A 22,111-nucleotide genomic window follows, 5' to 3' on the forward strand; every position below is an offset into this window, starting at 1 on the left:
AACTGAGAACACCCAAGTCCACAGCAATTCAAGACAACCTAAGGGTAAAACCAAAACTACTTCTCTTACTGTTAATCCAGCAGCTTCAACTGAAACAATACTCGCTGTTAAAAAGTCACATGAGAAGCAAGTTTCCTCAGTTGTATGGAAAATATGATATCTTTAACTTATCAACGGCTGCTTCTCTAGAAGACTCTGACGTTACCACAGTGATAAAGATGTTTCACAACACCAAGATTTACAAAATACAGTAAAAAAAAAAAAAAAAATCAACTTCCTTGCAAACAAAAATCCAGATCCATTAATCCTCAGAGAGAAGCTTATGCAAGAGAGAAATCCTGCCAGGAATTCCTTTTTCTGGGTATAGCTGAACCGATTTAATCTGCTAACAAGAACAACTAGTCTGTTTCTCTCTGTAGACAGCTGCCAATTAAACAGCTAGCGCAACTCCTGTAGATCTAAAGCCATAAATTTTCACCAGCCATTGCCCAATTCAAACCAGAAGAAGAATAAAATAATTAGTTGAATTTTTTTTTTTTAAGTCTCACCAGTCTGCTGAGTTGGGAGTTGGGAGGGAGGGGAGATTGCCTGATATACCCTCCTGTCCCCACTTCAGTACAAGCAACAGTTTTCTTCTGCAGTTTCATTTTCTAAAATAGACAGTCTTGTGCATGCAGAGGCTACTTGTTACTTGTCTGTTAAACAGGGAACCAAAAGATCTACAAAGGTCAGCCTCATGCCCCAGCTAGGGGAACACACTCGCAGTAAGCATTCACTGTTTATCACTCAGGAGTCCAGCTGGACAGCAACCCTTTGACAGAGAAGCCAAAACAATTTATCCCTCACCGAGCAGAAGGGTTTAGGTCACATTTTACATCTCATAATTTTCACATTCACAAATAAGAACACTCACTGAACTCACAGGAAACAAATCTGTTTGGGGCCAAGTCGTATTCGACACTGACAGCACCTTCCAGGTGCCACGATGGTCTATTTAAGGAGTGTTTTGCTGCACAGTGGCAGAAGGGAATGTCAAGTGCTCTGCTGCTGTCTTACAGAGAACAAAGCTAGCAAGTGACATTTCCTCTACTTATCCTTGGTGCCTCTTGCAGGGAGGGCTGTCTACTTTTTCCTGTCAGCTCCTAAATAAAGAAATAAAGAAGCTGTAGTTATTATTATTACTAAGTATAGTCATTACTCCATTAAAATTCTTAACACATGCAGCGTGAAGCCATCAACTGATCTCATTAGAGGAGAACGAGTAGTCTGTTAATGATTATGCTGATCACTTGGCTCCTTTTTTTAAAGCACGGACATATGTAAGATATATAACAATAGATAATAATGGTTAGCATTCCCACAGTTCATGATGTACCTTAGCAAGCTCTGGTGCTTTACATTATTTAAAAGACTATCTTTTAACAGGTATACCATTCACTGTATTTATATGGGTGAACAAGCAACTACTCAACTAGCTTCCTGATTAGATCTCCAAATTATGCCGATTTTGGTTTTTGCAGATCCAGCGGTTTTGCACATGCATTTTGCTTTATTATACTCTCTGGATTCTTCATAGCTGTATCTCATACTTTCCTGCCTTAAGCTGTACAGATGCTTTGTTGATATCCAAAAGAATTTAATTTTGAGTCATCTGTGGCATTCTAAAGTTGCAGTGGAGCGATATGCTCATTAGACCATGATGTTAGAAGTAAAAGGAAGAGGTACTTAAAAAAAACCCCCACAAACCACAACTCCAGAAATCCAGCCAGTAGCCTGAGGCAATCTGGCTTTTTCATATAATGATAGCTGAATTATGTGCCATGTGGATTTAATATTTTGCTATGCCAAGCAGACAAAATTAAAATTGAGAAGAGTATATTTGGAATTATTAGTGATTATTAGTTTTCCATGTGTTTCTATGGGAATCAGCATTTGTAAGAGATGGAGGTAAGACTTCACATGTATTTGGCTAACCTGAATCTGCCTTGCAGATAAAGATTTCAATCTCTGAAGTGGAATCCCAATACTTTCTACAAGCCTTATACGTACTTCAAAGAACCAAGTCCAGTTGCACACATCTAAAGCTGCTTTCATTCCCAGGTAGGTGACACACATTTGAGTTGTCAGACGTACTGCTTCAGGAGAAATACTAAATAAAACTATTTCCCCCAAAAAAGGAGGGGGGGGTGGGGGTGTGTGTGGGAAAATCCTATTGCTCTTTGATGGATTTCCTGCTCTCATTCTCAGTCAACATCAGCTTTTCCTCTCCTCTAAATTCAATCTATTGCATTACAGGAAAAGAAAAACCCCAAAACCAACAAAAGAAGCTTCATGGAAGTTGTGGGCAGTTGGAACAATGGGAAACCCAGAAGTTCAGTATTATGAAATGGCTCATGGACTGAGGTATGTAGATGGCAGCGAACTCTCAACCAAAACACTAAGTTAGAAATCTAGAACGGTTTCAGCCAGTTAGCATTCAAGAAACCCAATATTAGCGAAGACGTTTCTCTAATCCTGGAGTATAAACAGTACATACAGGGACAGATTTAACAGATTGTATTAAAATCATCATATACAGCTTTTATCTACTTATCTTAAACACTTTTTTTACAGATGAACAATTAAAAGTTAACAAGGTTTATAAATCTGGAAAGACAAAAAAAAGCGCATTTCTGAAGACTCTCGAATAGAGACACTTGAATTTAGCCTTCTATTCCAAACCTTACACTAGACAGCAGCTTGTCAGAACATTGCAATGACATAGTAGGCAACCTCTGCTTCCTCAGGTGATTTTCAGGGCAAGGTTGGTAACAGTAGCTGGCAGAAACCATCCTTTTAGGCCAGCATAAATTACTTCAAAAGTAGCCAAACATTATCATAATCCTTGAATGAGCGCTTGGGAATGGGATCACCATTAAATTATCACAGCTGATCAGATCTTGGAAGACCGTCCCTCTCACAAGTCAGGACAAAGGCAGTATATATATATATATATATACACATTCATACTTTAACTGCTATAACAAGATTTCGTTCAACACCCTTTTGCACTCAACTTTCCAAGCTTTGTGTATCTGCCTTTCTGCATCTGTGAAACTGACATTGGGAAACAACTCAGTGGCTTTCGAATATATTGATTGAAGTTTACTATACTTTAACTACACATCAGCATTTCGTTCCAAAAGGACATCAGAGAGATTATGACTTGACCTCTAGGCTACCCATACAGAGATCTGAAAAAGCAGCAGCTTTCCACAAGAGATGCAACCAAACTGCTTTTGCAAATACAGTGACAAAAATAACTAGTTGTATGCCCGTTACGTCTCAATACATTTCAGATGAACATTTTACATGTTTCTGCTCACTTTCCTGCAAGATGACTCTCTCCAAGCAACACCTGGAGCTCTATGATTTCATTTTTCATTTCCTCACATTTTACAGGGAACTTTCCTTAGGAAGCAGACAGAATGGCATCACTCTTGAGATTCAAAATCTGTCTGTCTTTGGCATCAGCCAGAGCAGATCACTAGTGGGCCACAATTAATCCCTGCAGTATGCCCTGCTTGGAGCTGTACTCTGAAAATATGTAGAAACTGAAGGTAAGTAGCTCCATGTTGAAATAAATGAGAGTTCATGCCAACATGTTTCTTCAAAGCAGCAAAATCAGTTCTACTACCAGTCACTTCCAAAATGCGGGGGGTTGGGTGGGTTTTTCTGTTTTGTTTTTAAAATCTTTAACACTCAAAAGTGCTGGGGTTTAAATAACCCTCTCTGAAACAGGTCCTGCAAATGAGATAATCAGAGGGTTTACAAAAATGTAAAGCTGGTCCTGAAAGCGCTTTTTTTTCTCAGTAATCCTCAGAATTCCCTGTAGGCAGTTGTCTTTAAAAATTCAGGCCATACTATATAGTTCATCCTCTCTCACTTGTGTTTTTAAAGGGTATTTGGAAAATTGCGATGTGGACTATTTTGACAGTTGGCAGGAGTTTCACAGTGGAAAGACAGTCCATTGCACTTGAAATTTTACTGGTTTTATTAGAGATTGAGAACCTAGACTTTTTTTATTAGTCCATATGCATTCATTAATAAAAGTCTTTAGAACCAGCCTAGAATTATTCCCATTTTACAGCCAGAAAATTTGGATTAAGAATTTATCCTAACTCTCACAGGCAGTCAGCATCAGCAGAAACAGCACCAGGTCTCTTGGATCTTAAGGCCTGGCTATCCATCAAAGGAGTAATTCACTAGTTCTGGATAACAAATTTCTAGGAAACACGTTCTGCTGAATATTAAAGGCTATTTTTCTCTGAGTAGCTAAAAAGAGTCGATAGTTTGATTTGAGTAATGACAAGCAATACTATTTCAGTCAAGAATTGTAGCAGTTACACTATTAAGTAAATAAAAATTATTAGCATATCTGCAGAAATGAAGTTACATAGGAAAATCCCTCTTGGGAGAGGCTAGATATACAAATTATCTGTCCCCCATGTACTTCACACAATTTAGGTTTTGGTGCTCATGTCTGTGTGTAATGCTACTTGCTCAACAGGACAGTCAAATTAAAGCAGAGTCATTGAAAGTGCTTTGGGAACATGAATGAAATAAAGAATTACGAGAACTCATTACTAGATCTGGAGAGCAATGCACCAGATGGCAGGTTCATTGAGACCTGTGAATGCCCAGCATTTCTAAAAATGAGGTCAGAAGTACCAGCTTTGCAGGTAGAGGACTCAGAGGACAGAAGTCTGTGACCTTGGTGGGTTAAAACCCACAGTTCCCAATGCCATTTTCCTGCAGTTTGGTTACTTTTCATTACCTCAAAAGGTCAGACTATTCCAGAACTTTTATTACACGTTCTTATGAAATCATGAAATCAAAGCACAATTTTCTCCTCGTTTTTTTTTTTCTTTTTGCATGCAAAATGTGCATCGTGCTTATGCGGTTTTCCTTCTAACCTAATCAATCTCTGCTATTTTCAGACAAACTATCAACTGGAACATAGAAATATCTAACAAGTTCAGTAAACTGTAAAGCATTTTCTAGTGGTGTGTAGGAAGCTATATGGCAGGATAGCCAGCTCGGCTAAAATAGAATTCTTTTCTGCCTTTCACATCAATTCACTTTAAACAATTTTTAGGCTTGACAGATGCTTCCATATGACTCATCTTGATTTCTTAGCTGATATCAGGAACTAAGCCAGGGTCACAAACCAAGGAACTTGATAGTCCAGTACGTAATTGGTAACTTGAAGATAAATAGCACAGAAAAACCTATTTGGAAATAAGGCCAGGCTAACAATTAAAAACAAACTGTTTACTCTTTTGGTCATTTTTAGCAGCTTTCCTTAGGCATCTATTCCTTTCAGCTCCGTATTAGTATTTCTGTATCTAACACATCCATCCCTTCTTTTCTCTAGTTTGTTACCTTTGTCTTTAGTGTCTTTGAGGCTTTGAGACAATTGCTGGAATTTTGCTGGGACAAAGCTTAGCTTTCATTAAGATTGGATTAAAAAGCCCACCAAAAAAAAAAGCCACAAGCCAGACCACCTTCTTCCACCCAAACACAACTCAAAAGGAACAGACAAGATACGCCTGTTTCCCAAAACCTCACCCCTAAAGCTCCTCTTGCTTTTGTTGGCCAAAGAGAATCAATTATAAACCTGACCCCAAACAATAAACAGCAGTTTCCTCTGGTCTACCTCAGCTAACTTGCTTTCCAATCTCATTTGCAGCTGCATTTTCATGTTTTGCTGGTAGAGTACCAGGAGACAAGACATTGCTTAGAAATTTTCATGTCCAGACTGCACGCTACAGCATAGCAAATTCTGCTGGGTTTATGCATGCCTCAAGCAAAGGTGGTTTTAGTATTATTACTTTTTAACTTTCAAGAGTGGAGACAAGTGTCCTATAATAACACACCTAGGCGGTTATAAAATCCAGGTGCTTTTGCAAGGAGTTAAAAAAGTTGATAATTTCTGTGTATTGCTTTATATCTTAAGATTTAACACACATACATGCTCAAGGTCACCCAACTAATCATTAGGAAAATACAAAACAAAATACCAGTTCCAGGATTTAACCATCAGTGGCTCTGATATAGCTTAAGAATCACATCTTCAAAATCTTCATTGTGCTGACATTGCTTGAAGATTGTATCCTTGATTGTATCCTCACATGAAGATTACTCTTTTGAGTTGCTGTTTGCTTTGGGGTTTTTTTTTTTGTTTGTTTTAATTGCTCTGCCGTAGGACTCTTAAAAAAAAAGACCTCAGAAGAGCACATTCAATATAGTATCACATCAGAAATTTTTTACAGGGCACATGGCTCCTTTCCTTTACAGTATAAGCAACCTTCCCTTCATGGTATCAGATGGAAGCACACAGACAATGCAAACTCCCGTGGCTCTCTCAAAGACAAAGTTAATTTATCTGTGCTTACGGTGACAAAAGACAATCTCACATTTTTGTGTTAAGGCGTTTCTTGATTATTTCTTTAGTATTTTCCATAATTCTCTAAAATGGATATAAACTAGTGTATATATATATACACACACACACTGAATGGTTACAGGGATGTCTAAGCTAAGTCAGAAATGGCCTAGGTGAAGACAGTTCCATCCAGCCACAAATGACAGGTTTCTGGCCATCAACTCAACTTCCAAAACCATGTCTCAACATTGCTCAAAATAAAATCCTCTTCCCACAGCAACCATTAGAGTCATTGATGATTTTTCCAGGCATGGACAGATGAGAGCAGAGCAAAACCTTCTGTGGAGGAGGGTGGGCGGAAGTTCTCCCTGGAGTTTTGGATTTGTCAATGTTTTATTCTTAGTTAGAGCCACAAAAAACATGCAGAAGTTACAACAAAATCCTCATTCATGCATACAGACAGAAGATTTACTTTGCTGCATTTCTCTTATCCGTGTTCCATATTACTGGCCGTTTATAAAAGACAGGAAAACACAGGTATCTTTGCTACTTCTCTAGAAAAAAAACTCAGAACCATCATCTAACACAGTGACTGATGCATAAAACAATCAAGCCAAAGCTGTGCTTTCATATGTCTGGGAACATGCTCCTCCTGTAATTTAAATTATGCTGTTTGTACATGGATACTCAATCTCCTCCTCCTTCCTCATACTGATTATCTAACCAGTCACCACTACACATCTAAGAAGAGAAACTATGCTACCTTCCTACGACCCCTGATCTTCTAAATGACCTGGGATTAAGGAAACAAAAATCCAATTTATCTGTAATTTTCTGCTCATTAGCCCCCTAGTAGGATGGTGGCTACCAGCTGGATAGTGTGATACCTGAAGAAGCCCTGAAGCACAACTGTACATTGGCCATCAATAAACAGTCTACTGTGCCCCTCTGGTTCCAGTCGATGTGTTGTCTTGGTAAGGCTGAAAGGACAGAAGACTGGCATGATCTTTCACTAACTCCAGAGCAGAGATGTAGACTTACATGTGCCAATTCTGGATCATGTTGATCACACAAGGAAAAAGACATAATCAGGGGGGTAGGGTGGCATTTGTAGGAAGACCGGCAGGGACAGCATCGTCATACTGGGAGAACGTATATGAAAGCCATGTATTGGCAGAATGCCTACACAGAGGTTATGCAGTAAATTCCAAATTTTATCAAATCACATCAAAACTACATCTAGGAAGTGATTCCACTACAGAATTTGGAGAATGCATTTTTACAAGTTGTAGTTCCCTTCGTGCTTTAATGTACGACAAGCAGGAAAAACGGATCAGTTTCCATAGTGCTAACATCCACCCTTTGGAGACAGAAGTCAAAGGAAAGATTCAGGAAGGGTAAAAACAATGCATTGATTCCAAACTTTCTTTTTTGAAGTTGCAACCATGTTATAATTGCAAAGAATTAGGTCACTCTGGGCTTTCCCCAATATGACTCTGCCCTGAATAGATGGGTTTAATTTGTGTTCAGTATATTGCAAGTCGAGAACAAAATGTTTTAGAACCATTTCAAGGTAGCTACTGTTCATTAATCCAGGTTCTTTGAACTGCTGTCCTAGTGAATACAGTACAAAGTAAGTGACACACATGGTTAACACTTCATGTTTTGCCAACCCGCAAGAAGGAAGAAAAGAAGGTTTCATTTTAGATAGAGCAAGAGCTATATAATTGCTAAAGAAATTAAGAATAATTACAAGTGGTTTGCCTGATAATTACCTGTCATTACATTTTTCTGTGGCATAGAGGGTAGATACATCTACAAGAAAGAAGGAATGATCATGTTTTTTGGAATGGCAGACAGACGCACAGCATGTGGCTCCATGGTAATCCTGTCTGGTACATGCACACAGACTGGCTGGTTCCCTGTCCCCTCAAAACATGGAGGGATGGCATCGCAGTCGATGTGCTCGCTTGGGATTCCACCTGGTTCTATCCTCAGCTCCAGCACAGATTTATTGTACTACCTCTACCATGTAATCTTCCATTTTCCTTGTAGATTTCATACATTTTCCATGTATAAAAATGGGATCACACTTGTTCACTAAATAGCATATTTATGAAGATACACTCATTCATGTGCCTTGGAAAGGAACGCCACAGGAAAAAAAAGGAAAAATGAGATAAATCAACAGCTGTCACACAGCACACAAGTGAGCAGCCTCACAGATTGCCACATACTGGGACGTTTCCCTGACTCCTATTTTCCATCCATTACAATGCAGAGAAATAATTGAGATCTGGAAGCTATCCCTTAAGGAAATATTTATCTTCCATTAAAGTGCAGAATAGGGCACTTATATAAACATTCAGAAGTTCCCAGTTTAAGTGACAGCATTAACAGAAAGGGTTCTTTGCAAGGACAAGGATGTAATTTCAAAACGGCAGGAGAACCTAGAGGACTTCTGCATTTTAAAAATATTCATACCAAACAGGAACAGAACAGATTCAGGCAGCAGTATCAAGTGTTTACAACTGTGACTTAAGCAACCACTGATAGACTGAAAGACCCACTTTGGTGGGCTACATAATGAAATTGATTTCTTTTTTAGAACTGAAGTAGAAAAGGAAGGGGTAGTGCATACATATGTACATGTTAGGATGACGTATTCTTATGCTAGTTATCTGTTAAATTGTGTAGACAATGAACACTGTTTCAGCAAATCGAATATCCTCTCTCCTGCTGAGGTTACAGGGGCAGAGAGCACTTCATAATTTAGAAAGGGTAGAAGAAGAACACGCAAAACAGTCTGTTTTAGAGGCAAGACAGAAAGGATTAGCAGGGGATGTCTAGAAGAACTTAAGCCTGTGTACAAGAGAAAGGGGTAGAAAAATCGCTGTTTTCAAACCAGTTCTACCAGTAAACCTTTACTGCCACATACACAGGACTTAATTAACAGCTCTACAACTTTACCATATAAATGCTATTATTATTACTATTGTTATTATGATCAAGCTTCACTCCACTGTACAATTTGAAGGACAACTGTTAAAGGGCTATAATTAAAGGGTCCTGCTGAGAATCTGAACAGCTCTTTGCTGTAGTGTTTTAAGAGGGTACGCGGCTGGCGTGCTCCCCGATGCTTTCACGGATCCCCCTGCAGAGATGCTAGCTGTCAAACCAATTTGCTTAGCAGCTTGTTCCTTTCTGCTGTTTCTGGACTGGACTATGTGAATATGCAGTAGCAGAGGAAAACCTGCTCATGCTCCTGCTTCGTTTAACTGTTGGAGCACAACTTAAATTGCCAGAGGAGAAAGCAGAAACAGGCACAGAAACAGCTTCAGCCCTTCTCTCACTACATTATGCAGCTGACCAGAAGAAAAATTACAGTAGCCAGTTCTCACCGGCTCATGTGGTGGTATTTTGGGTTTTGTTGCTGTAATGGCTTTAGACCACCCCCAGCTCATTTTTAGCCAATTCAGAGTTGTTTGCACTGCACATGTTTTGTGTAATTTAGTTTTAGAGTGAGATACTACAAAAAAAAAAAAGTGTTGTTGAGCAAAGGAGGTCCATTCACTCTAAGAATACATTATTGATCCTAGAACCCTTCTAGAGAAAATACAGTCCCCACATTAAAAAATAAATAAAAAATTAAAATACTTACAGTAAAAGCTTGTCCTCTTTTCTGCATTAAAAAGAAAACAGTCTCCCACTAGCTCCTGACAGCATGTGCAAACCAGACTGAAAATTCAGGGCTTGAGTGCTTCCCTGAGAGGAAAACCACATTGCAGTGAGACACAGAGCTGCCTGAGAAATGATTCACATACGGAAGCAAGCTGGCTTCACCAGCGCTTTGGCATTCAGCACACACACACACATATGCACACTTGCTTACTCAGGGGAATAAGAAATATTATATTTTCATCAAAGCAAGGAGGATTTATGCAAGAAAGCCATTTGTATCCCACCTCCAAAACACCGAGATGCTTCAATCCGTAAGGCAGATGAGTTTCTTGCAGTACCCCATCATCCCCAACAGCAGAACTGGACACTGGGCAGAGAACTTAAACCAAAGACGAGTCTGCACAATCCAATCAAGTAAAAACATGCGGTATGTACAATGTAGGAAGGGCAAGGAGGTGGCCAAAGAAAGAAGGCATTTTTCAGAGGCAACTGCAGAAGCAGCTTTCAGAAGCTTTTTATATTCCATGCTAATAATCTCTTCCCCAGAGTGCCAGCAATCACAGCCAGGACACCTTACGACATTTCCCTTGCCTCCATCATTGCTTAAAAAAAGTGGAAAAGAGTGTGCGTGCATGCAGGGAAGGAAGATATATCAAGACAGAGGATTTTACACAAGAAGTAACTAGAATCAGTCTCTAGTGACTTCTCTTGAGCTGCGTAAGAAGAAGTGTCAATCTGTTCTTTATTTAGAAGAACGCAAATAAGGGACAAGAGGGAGCAGTGCTCAAGAACTTTCCTCTTAAGCTTTCTGAAGAGAATCTGTATCTGAAAACAGGAAAGGTAGAGCCAGAAGTCTTTAACAGAGTTAGAGCAGGCAAAGATAGTATCAAGCTGGAGGAAACAGAGGGGATGCAAAAAGAAATCAAATCCAAATCTAAATTTCAAACACTGAAACCTAAGTTGTTTAGAACTGGGCTTTCTGTTAAACTCTGGACGGAGAGAGGGCTCTTCACTCTCTGATGCCTCTGACCCAAGACATTCAGACTATGACTACAGATCAGGAATCCTCTTCTGAACTGCCGAGAGGGATCTTTTCCCAGCAGTGTGGACCTAGTATATATGCAATGTTGATGTTGCAACAGTAGTCTCATAATAGACAGAAAGATCAGGAAGATCTACAATATGAGCCTAAAAAGAGTTGCTGCATCTGAATAGTTCAGCCTTACCACATCCTCCGGAACTCTTTACTCTAGGTGCTGAAGGGGCTTCAAGGAAGCTAACGTTATGCCAAGAGTAAATCTACATTTCAGTTCAGTATTGGCACCACTGTTATTGCAGAATAACCAAAGCTTAGGAGACAGGGTGAGTCCAAGATGAATCCCTTCTGAAGGTTATAGATTTGGGATCTAACTTTCTCATGATATTCTTAAAGAGCGAGGAACGCTCGCTTGCCTTCAGATCTTCAAACACCAGAAGAAGAAAAAGACCACACAATGACTTATTTAACATATGATAATGGCCTGTGTTTGGCAGGTCTCAAGCATACATTACCAGTTGTAAGTCCCTAAACATTCAACCAATCATGCCAGGTGCTATTCCAAGTTCACCAATGCCTACAACACCAATCCTTCTAGCCAACCTACTTTGCCATTTTTTTCAGTACCCAAGAACAGGCTGTGTAATCACAGGCGGAAGAACTTACCCATTACAGATTCATACACATTAATGTTCAGGAGTTTTTGAGATTATTCACATCTCCAATAAGATGGCAGTACTTTCTGTCATTCATATTAACAAAACTCTTGTAGGTACTGCGATCTATGTGCACTGTGTTTCTCCTCCCTGAGGAGGTGACACTACATTCAGTGATGCATGCATAGGCAATGAGGTCACTCAGGTACCCAGCGGAGGGACTGCAAGTCACTCCCTCTGCTTTGATTATGGGCCACCTTCAAAACTGAACAGATACAGCTGAAAGATACTGACTCAGACGCAAACAGCTGCACGTCCCTGGACCCTGAACTCTTAAATGGGAGGGACATCACCTTGCTGAAAAGCTTCATTGTCTGAAGAAAACACACACACTTTTTGGACTGCAGTGCACTGTCTCTTTGCCATTGGCAGTGCGTTCATATAGGGTCATCAGTGGGAGAGCAGTGTTGTCAGCTCAGCAGGTTTTCCTATCCTTCAGCCAAGAGAAATAAAGAACTGAAATGAGGGGAGTGAGGACAGGACATGCGTTACTATATTTCCTTCGCAACAGTATTTTTAGCTTTGATAAATATAACTTAACCAAAACTTAAAAATGAAAATGCTTGGACATAAGGAGACGGTCACAGCATTTACATGCTTCAGCTTTGGTAGACTGACTGGAATAGTGAAATACAATTTTCCCAAACCCAACAAGACCAGACAGTACATTTGTTTATTTAGAGGTTTTCTGGGAGCACTTACTACTATAATTATCTGATCTCTTTACTTAGACCAAAGAATTAATCAGCACAAAACCTTTAGAATTGAAAAATTGTCTTTCTGTTTAATGAACAAAGAGCCCAGAAGCAGACAGCTAAAACAAGCTGGCCACGCTCATAAAGAAAGCCTGTGGCTTGTCCAGGGCTTTAACCATAATTACTTTCACACAGCCAGGATGAGAAAACAATTTCAAGTAGTGATATAAACTTTTTAAAAAGATTCTGCCAGGTTCTCACCCAGCTGGTAAATTTGGTTGACAGACAAAATTACAGTGAGCATATTGTTTGCATGCTGTTCAATCCACTAGCTCCCACGACTCTGCAACAAGGTATGTGAGAGTAAGACCAAACCCCGCAAATCAATACACCTTTAAAACACTGCATTTGAGGAATTTAAATGTTTTATGTTGTGACCTGCACTGCCTGTGCAATTTTACAAGAACTAATATGGACGAGACACAACTTAATGGAATGGGCAAAGGGCAGAATTTCTAGTGGCATAGCTCATTTGAGAAGCAAATGCACAGAAAGAGTGTGGAAAACAAGGTTCACACAAGGAACCTCGTTTTGCCTTTACAGATATTTATGCTATATTTAACTGATCTTGTGCATGAAACAATCTTAATTACAAAGGAGAGAAATTCCATAAACAAGGCTATTATGTCAATAACAACGTCTTTTTAAAGTAAGTCTCTAATTCAGTTATAAAGCTTGGAACTGTCTGGAGTTATAAAACCAAAAGTAATTACAAAGGAAAGTCTGCATCAGAATGTGGGCATTAGTGGAGTCAGGCCATGGCTCTAGGACAGCATTTACTCCAACACTTTCTTCCTTTTTGTACATAACTGATACAAGCTTCTTTATTTTCTCCGTTCCCCTACAGATGTCAGGAAGTTCAAGCAGCTAGTGGACGTTTGCAGAATGAATCATGGGACACAGACACCACTTTCCATTTTGACAAAAATAACTGCTATTCAGTTAACAAGATGATGCTGATCAAACGGGAGGATATAAAGAGTGAACTCCTGCAACTGTTGCCAAAAAGGCTCTGCCAGCCCAAGAAAGCTGTATGTGCTGACTTGGAGAACTCAAATTTCCCTCCCCCCCACCCCCAATCCTGTTCCTAAGAGATTATTACACAGTTTCATGTGCCCACTCACATACCTGAGGGGCTCAGCCTGTGGAATGGCTGCCAGCTTTGACCTGCAACTAGAGAAAATATTTGTTGCTGAAAGAGAAGAGAATAATTAAAATTTGAAAAAAGGCAGATATGTTTTATGGAACATGGAGTACTATAGGAGACAAGAAAAACAGCTTCCTCCAGTGCCTATTGCCAAAATTTCAAGAGACCAGACAACAACTTTAAAATTTCCAAGGGAACAGCCACTAAGTGAAAAATAGAATTAGGAAACTGCCTGTTTCAAAAGTAAGTCTGTAAGAAGTGCCAGCATTTTTCAGCATTTCCGTCATTTCCGAGTAGAACACTTAAGAGTTAAGTCATCTATCTACAAAAAAAAAAAAAAGGCAACCCACAGAAAAAGGCAAAATGAGGAAGAAAATCTCTGTGGTTAAGGAATATTCATTGTATTTCACGTTTAAATAAAAATCTCTGATCACACTTGCACACACTCATCCAAAGTTTATTTTTCTCTGTTTACAAATGTCTGCACTTTCTTACGCATCGGAGGCAGCAACAAACCAAGGATAGCTTTACTGCAGTCACCTTTCTATTCAACATGCAGCTAAACCTAAATATGCAAAAAAGTCAATACTCAGTGTTCTTCCCTAAAAAGGCAAGATAAGACTTTTCATGGTTTTTTTATTTAAATGAATTTTTTTATTTCCATGACTGAGTGAAAGACTTAGGCGAAAGGGAGTATCTCTATTCCTTATTATTCTTCACAGTTAGTTTTCTGATATATAGGTTATAACATGGCATTCATTAACAATTCATAGTGAATTACCATATTCAAGTAGCACAGCAAGTTTTTACTACCTACACAGGCAAAACACTGCACAACCCTTACTCGCTCCCTTTGCTTATAGTCCAAAAGGGATCAATGATGGAAAAGCTTGCATTTTATCGCCTAACGGGAAAGGAATTACAACAGGTACCCATTAGAAACACTAAGGAACCTTGAAAAGAAAACCATTTCATTAAATTTTTGCTGATCACTGTCAATGGAGAGCTGGGCAGGAAAATTAAGGACTGGAAAAGATGCGTGCTGGAGGCTGCCTTAGAATTCAAAAACCCCAAAGGGATGGTGGAGGAATGCCCCATTGCTTTGAACTTCTAGGTACATTTCAGGGTGATGCAGTTAAAAGACCCAAGTTGTCAGCTTTGTTTCAGAGGGCCTTGCACTAGAACTGCTGACAGCCGCTGAATGGAAGCAGAACTGCAGGGTATGCCTAGATGCACAGAGTGCATCACAGGGAGCCCAGCAGCAACAAAAACTAGGACAAATTAACAGAAAACTGATGAAGCACAAGGAGTTCAAGTCCCAGGAGACAAACAAGCCCTCCAACGTAGGTCAGGATTTCAGAAAAAGCACTATTGGTAATGTTTGACTCCCCTTATAGCAATGTCTTAGAGTTTCCATCTTGTTCTTACCATCTGCATCTTTTACAGATTACTTCAACAGAATCAGCTAATCATTGCAGTAGCTTAATAACTCATCTATTTTACAGGTAGGGAAGCAAAGGCAACTAAATGCCTGACCAAGTAACATAAGCTAGTAAGAATCTACAGTGCTCACTGATTTTAGTGCCCATATAGTAAGCCAGCAGTTCTGTGAAAGACACACATACCGTATCACATAGGCACCCAGAACCAGAGCATGAAAGTTTGGTGTTGGTGACTTAATCAAATCCAGAAAAAAAAAGGAGAATCTAAATTAAAGTTTAGCAATCCCTTGCTTCCAGACAGCTGGTTTGTTCATACATTTCTTTTTGCTGTTTAAACTTCTAAATCAACTTCTCACAATTGAGAAATTTAACCATGTAACTGAAATTTGAATTATGCACAGACCAAGATCCTCCCAGTATTAACCACAGTGTTACAGAATAACTATTAAGAAACAGGCAGTGGTATAATGCAAGCAAATTCCATTTTGAGATCCAGGTTCTGCTTTCAAGATTTCTTATGAAAATTATTTCCTTGGATATCTTGGTTAGTAATCACAATTACTTCAGATTTTAAACCCTCAGTCCAAATGTGGCACACAATAGACATTATAACTAAAGTCAATTATGAGTATTATCAAGCTCAGCAAAAACGGTCTCAGTATGTGGATCATGTTGCCTACGAGGCAGGTAAGGACAAACATCAGCACTTCATCAGCATGAACTCATCGTCCAGACAGGCAGAACTCTTTCCATCACAGAGGTGCACAGCACCACTCACTGTCATGTCAGCTGTACACACACACACACAGAAAGTGAATGCAAACTGCACCTCCCCTCAAGGCCCATAAGCTCAGCCTCCCAGAACAGCTCATTACACAAATGGAAGCCTCCCTTACCAAAAGGTGGAAGGCCTAAGTGCCAAAACCAGCGGGCACGGCTAATGAAGTGGGAGAGCAGCAGAAATAGGTGCTCAGCTTTCCAGGTCTTTACGAAAGCAAGTGATAATTTAAATTCTCCAGCAGATACTAGAATAGGAGTGTAATTAAGCAAGAGAACAGACTGCACGAAAATTAAGAAGTATCCTATGGAGTTTGTGACCTGTTTACCGTAAGTAAATAAATGAAAGCAAAACCACCCCCTGAGGTGACAGAGTTAGCATGAGGGACATTAGTGAACCTGTCACACGGAGAAGCACATAGAAACAACTGTCATTACAGAGCAAAAGAGGATAGGCTGGCCAAGCAACAGGGACTTGGGAAAGAAAGCAGATGCCAGAGAAGGAAAGGGGAAGATTAGGAAATCCAGGACAGCAGGGAAGTCACTCAGGGCACTGCCCAACACACACTGGCACACAGCAGCTGAAGGCCTTGAGCAAAAATGTAGCTGTTTGGGAATACGGAGAAACGAGAGGAACACACACAAGCCAGCTCAATTTTTTCTGCTCCACAGTGAATCACTCAGCAACTCTGCCTGCTCCTGTGGCAAGTGGAATACCACAATTCTGCATTCTTCGTTAGGATTAATTAGTTCACTTGTTGACAGTATCAAAAGAAAGGCTAAGCGCTGGCTCAGTCGAGGAAAGCGACATTTCCCTACTCCTGCAGGAGCCTGCTGGTGAAGGCATGCTCTCCAGGGGGAGCTGGGCCAGTCCCTGCCTGGGTTAACTGTCCTCTATCCTCTGATTTGAAGACAGACTCCAGAATCAGTCTTACTCATTTCAGTGCCATTAATATTCACTGTTATGAAAAAGAAATACGTTATTTTTTTCCTCTTCGATATTGCGTGTGATCTCATTGAAACCATGAAAACAACAGCCTAAGCATTTTGCCCTGTGTATCTCAGGGAGCTAGAAGCCTTCTACCAGCACGAAACTCTTACAGCAGTTACCATGGTGATACTGGTAATAGATACTTAAAGGCAGCTCACTCATCATCACATCTATTAGATATTAGGAGGCTTTAGTAAGAAAGCCACAAGAAGCTTGAAACCAGGGAACCTACCAGGCTTAGTGATGGTATAAGTGGACAAGAAATGTATGGAGAGGGATCTGCTTATACCAACGTTTAGCTGGACACAAAGGACTCCTGTTCAAATCTGAAATGGCACTGAAGCTCAAGAATAAGCTATTTTTAGTTAGTCATTTTAAAATTGGTTTGAAAGCCTCATTTCAATAGTAGTAGCTTTATAAATCCTTTCAGAGTAGTCATTGCCAGAAGTATAATAAAAAGCTGTGCTGCTGCTCACACCCCACCAGGCTGCTGGAAATTCCCAGGCCTGCCAACATCACCTGGAGGGGGTTCCTCCAACAGAGAAACACCAGTGGCGGCTGCAGAAAATGCTGCTCTCTGCACCCACCCCGCTGTCCTGACATCAGAGAACCATGAGCCCCATTCCTGCAATGCAGCCACAAATAGCCCTTGCCTCCCCACCTGGAGAGTTGGGCAGCCTAAGGAATAGTGTCACACTGCTTTTTAGACTTCATTATGCAGTGAGGCAACTTGAATCTGGATAAACATGAAGCTCACCAAGTTGAAGAGGTATCTTTGGTCATATAAATGTTAAATAATTATTTTTTTTATGTTCTAGCCTGTAGTGTTCCAGTCCACTGGAATGTAACGAAGAGAATCTGCAGAATCAGATCTCTAGATATGAAGCCACGTCACCAAGTTGGCTAAGCCTATTTAACAGTCATCAAACTGAGATTTCCTTTCTCTTTTTGCTGCATATTTCCATGACAACTTCCCTCCAGTATCAGCTTCTTTATATTGGAAAGGTCTCTCAAAAGAGAATTTAGGCTTCTATAGCAACAGCTGAAATCCCTGGGAGATGATGATGTCTGAAACTTTATACAGCTCTTTTTTTAGACCATGATTTACAACACAAGTGCATTTTGAACTTCATAAGTAAAAATAAAAGTATGTGTAACATTATGGAAATTGTGAAGAGGAGTAACTTGCTGAAGTGGGACAAAAAGAAACCACCTTACTTTCAAAAAGGACATGCACTTTGAGATATAAAATGTTAAAGAGAGCAGACAGGATCACACAATCATATTCAAAACCCACATCCTGCTCCTTCTGAGTTACAGAAGAGTCACAAGGAACAAGTCTGCTGATCCTAAAAGGAGATTTTATTGAAATATCTCTCTGCAGTCTATCTTACATTGACACACAAAAATAATTAGTGTCAGGATGCCTTTTCAGTTTTAACTCCCATATACCTGCCATTCAGCCACAATCTAACCTTCTTCCAGCACTTCAGCTGTTTGCCATCGTAGTGACAGCATTTACCAACATGGAAAGCCTTGCTACCTCAAAAGAAAAAAGCAACTGCACTCTCAAACAAATAAATTGGTTAAACTCACATAAGCCAAGGGAAGTACAGAATTAAAGCAACTTTCCTTCACTAAATTTAGGTATATTTCACCAAGCATTTTACTTCTTCAATGCCCTTTAAAAAAAACAAACACAAAACAAAAATAAAACCCAAAAGACACCCACCCACCCCCCATGCACAACCTAAATGAGGAAGAAAGCATCAGACTTAATATATAGATGGGAAGACTACAGAATGGAAACAGGAGGTATTGCTGCCAGAATCGGAGCTCAGCAGGCTCCAGCACGCTTCCTTTTGTAACCACTAGAAACCTCTTTGCTACACAAGAGACAAGGTCAGCAGCGTGACCAACTGCAAAGCAGCCATACTTTCTTCTGCTTGTGGTGTGACTGAAAGCTCTTCCCTTTTTTTGTGAAAATATCCATTAATTCATCTCCTCTTCCTCTCATTCCCCTAGCTCATCATAGTTCTGCTAAAGGGAAAAAGGTGCAGACAGGTAGACATGAGTGAAAAAATGGATTTAATCTGATTATTGTTGACTTCCACCTTCAGCCACTTCCTGCCCAGTTAGATAACTTCAGAAGACACTGAATCGAAGTTTTACAAGAAGAAGTTGAATGCTACGAAATTATTATTTTTTTTTTTAGATAGTAATGCCAGAAATGACAGCCAAAGCCTATTCAAAACCTGGGAGCTCTACAACTAAGACGCATATGCAAAAACAGGATTCAGACAAAATCCCATTATTTCCAAGGTTTATCTTTCTTGTCTGGAGGAGAATATTGAAGCATGGGATAAAGTCCGAGTCACTGTAAAGGTCAGGCGAAACACAATTATTTAATATCCAGTTGTGCTGCCCTCTGCTGAAACAGACGCTGAGCATTCCATCCACTGCAGGCTGTAGGAAAACTCATGACCATCTGCACCTAACGCTGGTACCACACAGGAAAGAGGCACACTCACACTGAACAAAAACGTTTCATCTGAGACTAGGCAAGGTTAAAAATAACCTCAGCTCTTATACTGGACTTAACAAGCCTAAGATGAAAGTGTTATTCCAGTGGCAGCATTCAGACAGTAAGAGCCTGGTAAAGGACCAGGATCAAAATCACTGGCTGCAAACATCTGCAATAACAAAGGTTCACAGGTTTATAAAAAAGAAACAGCAGAAAGTTTCATTTGAACAACTTATTTATCAAAGAGGTGTTGAACTTTCAAATGCTTTCGCCAAGCCTTAGTCCTCCATCCGATTTCAGTCACATGAAAAGTCTGTTCAGGCAGATGAGATTATTCAAATACTCAAGCACGTGTATTTTTTCATATGTAAAACACAGAACAGCATAAGCTGGGAAAGGAGAAAACTATTTAAATACCTAAGAGGAGAATACAACATACACATATTTATATGTGTAAATATTTATAAATAAGTCTAAGTATTTTATATAATTATATCTACAAAACGTTTATAGAATCATTATATTTACAAACAGTAACCCAGCATTTTCTCCAAAACGTGGGAACAGACAAAAGAAAGTCAAAACAACATTCCAGATATACACGTAAACTCTCAGTGCTCAGATTCCAAATCCAACCTATCTTTTCTCCCTTTATGCCTTTGGTAAATAGGCTTTGCAGTGTGACTTCAAGATCAGCCCAACTAGGTTATTTTGGATCAAGGAGAAGATTGAAATCTGAAGTTCAGTGCTCCTTAGGGAGATCAGCCTGCCAGCAACCTTCTCTACCTTGTAAAAATACTGTTTCAGTAGATTTTAACAGGATGCTTTTCACTATTTCTGACCTTAAAAAAAAAAAAAGAAAGAAAGAAAGAAAGAAAGGAAAGCAAATAACAAACAAAAAAACTGGAAAGGGAGCACTGGGCTGGTGGACCCTGTTGGTCCTGCCAGTAGAGGGCAGTGGAAATTAAGAGGAAAGTTGTTGAAAAGGAACTTGATATAATGAAATATTTGAAGCGGTAAAACCATCAAGTTAAATCGTTATTTGAACCTAGCTATCCAGTCCTAAACGAAGACATAAGTCAAAAGTGCAAAGGATAACAAAAAGAAAGAAAATTTATTACTCTGGGATCCCTAATGAGTTGCGTTTCAGAGTGTCCAGAATGTTTCAGACTTAAATGCATTCTTTAACTGAAAACTATTTAAAAGATTTAATAATTCTTTTTATTTAGATACACTACTTTGAAGCATTCCATTGAAACTATCACAGCTATTACTCAGGGGTTTAAAAACCTGTCAGTAACTTTTGTAATTCAAATAGAAAACATCCACAAAGTCAAGAAAGCTATTTTTAAGACATACCTATCTTCACTTGTGCTGATCTGAACACATGTTCTCATCCACAAGAACAAGAAAGTAAAACAGGCTCAGCAAAATGCAACACGAGCAAATCACGCAGAAGATTTTTAACGCGCACAGCACCTTATTTACCAAAACACCACCAAACACAACATTTCCCACCTCGCTACCTAACAGGACAAGCTTCCAAGTGCCAAGGTTTCCATATGATTTGACATGACCTAAGTTTGCATTTTGCGATGGTGAGGCAAATCTTGATTATTCTCTAAGTCCTTTTGAGATGCTGAAGTCCTGAAGCCAAATTACCGCTTTACAGCGGAGGCTGCCGCGGTTTCCTCAGAAAGGCTACCCGCGGTGGCCCGATGCTCTGGCGTTTTCACCGAGCCTGTGGAAAACCTGGGAGAGCGGAGACACCTTTCCAGAGCTCAGGCGCGGAGCCCTCCGGCCGAGGGGCCGCCAGCCGCCTCAGCTCACCTCAGCGGGCGCTTGGCGGCTGCGGAGGGAAACCGCCGCCTGCCCGGGCTCCCGCCCGCCGGTGCAGCCGGCGGCGCCTCAGGTGAACCGCAGCGCCGAGCCCCCTCCGCGGGCCCCGGGCCCCGGCAACGGCTTCGGCGCCCACCCCGGGCTCCGCCGGGACCCGCCGCCTTCACTGGGGGGCTGCCCGCGTCCCGCCCGCCGGAGCGAATGCGCGGGAGGGGCTGCAACCGCCCGCCCCGCCGCGGGACCTGTTGCCCCCAGACAGCGGCGCCGCCAGAAGTCAGTCAGGGGGCGAACGGCGGGGGGACGGCGCGAACGCCGCGGCACCTCAGAGCTTCCCGCCCCCGCCCCGCACCTCAGCCAGGGCACGGGACCCGCTCCCGCACTGCGGCACCTCAGCTCTCAGCCAGGCTGCGGCTGCCCCGGGCGAGGCCGCCGGCCTGCCCCACCGCAACCGGAGCCCGAGCCCCGCTCACCTGCCGCCGCCGCCGCCGCTCTCGAAGATGCTCCAGCAGCCGGAGCCCTCACCTCACCTGCAGCGGAGGCACCGGCCGCCAGGGGGCTGGCGCGCAGCGCGCCGGGAAATGTAGTCCCCCGCCGCCCCGGGGACTGCCAATCCCGTGAGACGCCGTGCCCACTCCCCGCCGCGCGGAGCCTGCCGGGAGTTGTAGTTCTCTGTGAGGTGCTGCCGCGGGGCACGCCGGAATATGTAGTCGTAGCGCGGCGAAGCGCGGCGGGCGCCGCCGCTCAGTGGGACTACAGCTCCCGTGAGACCCCGCGGC

General features: G+C 41.1%; 1 protein-coding gene across 5 annotated transcripts in view; it reads right to left on the reverse strand.

Annotated features, from left to right (window-relative positions):
* SPECC1 (sperm antigen with calponin homology and coiled-coil domains 1) overlaps positions 1 to 10,781 on the reverse strand; it is an 89,241-nt gene extending 78,460 nt beyond the window's left edge. For 2 of the 5 annotated variants that reach the window (XR_008820689.1, XM_056331156.1), the window contains exon 1: positions 10,089 to 10,233. The gene's annotated coding sequence lies outside the window, so the exon portion shown is untranslated. Of the gene's footprint in view, positions 1 to 922; positions 1,143 to 10,088; positions 10,234 to 10,392 lie in introns of those variants that run through there. The other 3 variants (XM_056331128.1, XM_056331118.1, XM_056331137.1) reach the window with 3 other exon arrangements.
* Between the last annotated feature and the right edge of the window lie 11,330 nt (positions 10,782 to 22,111).

This window comes from Falco biarmicus, chromosome 1, assembly GCF_023638135.1.
Source record: "Falco biarmicus isolate bFalBia1 chromosome 1, bFalBia1.pri, whole genome shotgun sequence".
Taxonomy (NCBI): Eukaryota; Metazoa; Chordata; class Aves; order Falconiformes; family Falconidae; genus Falco; species Falco biarmicus.